We start from the raw sequence: 2,794 nt of genomic DNA on the forward strand, positions 1-2,794 counted from the left end.
CTGAACATGCAAGAGTAATTGCAGGCCTGATGCTGCCAGGATTTACAACCTGCCTGTATTGGGTAATTATACAGCATCGGAAGCCTCTCCATTAGAGCATTTGAAACCATCCATTTTTCATTTCCTCTCTCCAAACCAATGGGAACTAACCCAAAAAACCCAATTCCCAAACAAAACTTCTTCTTAACATCTAACCCAGAAAAATGAAATGCATACCCAGAAGACTGTGCTGGTACCTAAGTGATGAATAGAGAATTGGAACATGGAGTAGAGGGACACTCCCCAACAAAAATGCTGTTAAGGAGCAGGGAAAGCCTAAGTGAACAATGAGACAGGTTCTGCGCATAGCTAATGGACCCTGGAGTTGTGATTAAAGTATTGGACTGGAGTTTGTAAGACTAAGTAGCTTCAGCTCTTACAGGAAAGATGAGCAGTTCAGGGGTTTACCTGCAGCTTGGTTGCGGGAGTTTCTATAAGGACACGCAGTTTTTGCCGCCTCTTGTTTTAAGCATGGGATTCTTGCCCACTGATTACTCCTTGTGTATAAACAGAGCCTTCAGGATTTTTTTTGGCTTGTGGATTTAGTGCTGGTGAAGTTTTCCATTGTGACAGCTGTGGAGACTGGTGGTGTTTTTTTAGCCAAAACTGGTTGTGGCAGTGCCCAAAACAGCGGCAGTGCATTTGTCCCCATGGCATTGAATTCTGCCCCATAGCTTTGTTTTCCAGGGAAATGGTGTCTCATTCTCCATGGCTAATATAGTTTTGGCCTTTCAACAAGCTAGTGTAAGTGGTGATGGTTTTGTGATATTGGTAGTTGTTCACAGGTGTCAGCTCTGAGGCTACCAAATCACTTCTTGGAAGCCAGAAACCAGCTATGACATGATAAAAGCTTCCAGTCGCTATGGTAAATCAGAGAACTGGACTCTGTAGAAGAATTAAACTGACAATTTCATGGTTGGTTTACCTACTCTGCTGCATCAAGTAGTACTCTGAATGTCATACGAAGGTTCACGTTGATTAGTGGATCTCAACCTTTTGTAGACTCAAAGCACCCTTGGAAAACATCAGCTTTTTGTTTTGATTAGTTTTGTGACTATGGGAAAATAATAGAGCAGTTGTTCTGTTGCAAAGATCTCAGAAAGACCTCCATAGGTCGTAATGGTTTTGACACTATGTATTACTATTTGAAACTTCGGGGTGTATCTTGTGAATAATGTATAAAGGTTCCACACCTAACAGGGCTGATATTGGATGGTAACCTTTGCCAAGGCATCTTGGTTGAGAAGCATTCATGTGGGATTAGAGATGTATAGAAAGCTTAGCCTCATCAGCTACTAAAGTGGCCTGTATAGGAGTCTCTAACAGTATCCTCTTGCCTTGCTTTTCTAGTGTTGCCTGTGTGCTAACATACACTGTCACATAGACTTCACTTCTGTAGGTGGGTCCTCAGATCCCCATTCATGTCTGGCAGGCTGTCATCAGGCATGTTTTTAAACCTGCTTTTGTAGGAATTATTTGATTGTATCAGACTAACATTTAATTTGGTCTCGTATTCTGTGTCAGTGACCAGTGGAAGGAGCAAGAAGTCGTGCAGTCAGCATTTATGGGATAACTGCCAGGAGAAAAAGTTTTTTGCCCTGAGCAAGTAATGCAGAGAGGCTGGCAAAGCTGTGACAAGTGCTTGTGTCCACATTGAATACTGGTTAACAAATAGCATGCCCGTCTTATACAGTGGGTAGGTATTAACATATGAGAGCTGTCAAGAAGCTGTGCTATGGATTTGGTAGGGGTGGATCTCCTAACTCTGGTTGTTTTCTTTTTGAGTAAGGGAAAAAAAAATCTTCTCTGTGCAGGACACCAGCTATGCTGGAAAACAGTCTACCGTCCTTCTGCCAGAAAAAGTCAACTGTTTCTGAACCCAGATGCAGTTAGCAGGGTACTTTTCCCCACTGTGCACAGGGCTTGAATAACTGTAAAATTTCTCGGGGTTGCATATCACATCCTGCATTGTGACTGATGAGAAAGTTGTTTGTTAGTCTACCAGGAAGTGACTGGTTTTTCCAATACAGCCTGGTGGTTTTGCAGCCTAGCTGACTGTACAAACTGTATCTAGTAGTGTAGGCAAGTGTTGAATAAATAGCATGCAGTTTCTTTTTGTGCCTGTTTTACTTTATATTGAGCCTTTATGTGTCTTAACTTGTCAGTCATTCTTCTAAGAAGTTGACTAGTGTGCTGGAAGAAGAACTTTCTTGTGATATTGGTGAGATTTGAAGGCTCCTTAACAATGCTGTTCAAGCAGGGTCTAAGGAGTATTGTGGAATCACAAGGCTGGAAGGGATCTCAAGGTTCATTTAATCCAACTCCCTGCACAAATGCACAATGTATTATTTCTCACCTATCCCAGGCAGATGCCCACCCAGCCTCTTTTTGAAAGCCTTCAGTGAAACAGAGCCCATAACTTTCTGGGCAGCTTGTTCCATTGTCCTACAATTCTTACAGTCAGGAAGTTTTTCCTGGGATTTCATCTAAATCTGCTTTAGTATGATTTAAACCTTGTCCTGTGTCCTATCCTCTGCAGCAAGGAACACCAGTTGTTCTCTCTCTTCTTTATGGCAGTCTTTCAAATATTTGAAAACTGCTATTATGTCCCCCTCTTAATCTTTTATCCAAACTAAACACACCTAGTTTTCTCAGCCTTTCCTCATATGGCTTGCCTTCAAACCTCTGGATCCTCTCCAGTTTCTCAACATCCTTCTTAAAATGTGGAGCACAAGAAAGTGCACAGTATTCCTGC

General features: G+C 42.1%; 1 protein-coding gene across 4 annotated transcripts in view; it reads left to right on the top strand.

Moving 5' to 3' along the window:
• The window catches only part of PTPRA (protein tyrosine phosphatase, receptor type A), a 185,375-nt gene that overhangs the window by 8,059 nt on the left and 174,522 nt on the right, over positions 1–2,794 (top strand). The gene's annotated exons all lie outside the window — the stretch shown is intronic.

This window comes from Alligator sinensis, unplaced genomic scaffold, assembly GCF_000455745.1.
Source record: "Alligator sinensis unplaced genomic scaffold, ASM45574v1 scaffold12_1, whole genome shotgun sequence".
Classification (NCBI taxonomy): Eukaryota; Metazoa; Chordata; order Crocodylia; family Alligatoridae; genus Alligator; species Alligator sinensis.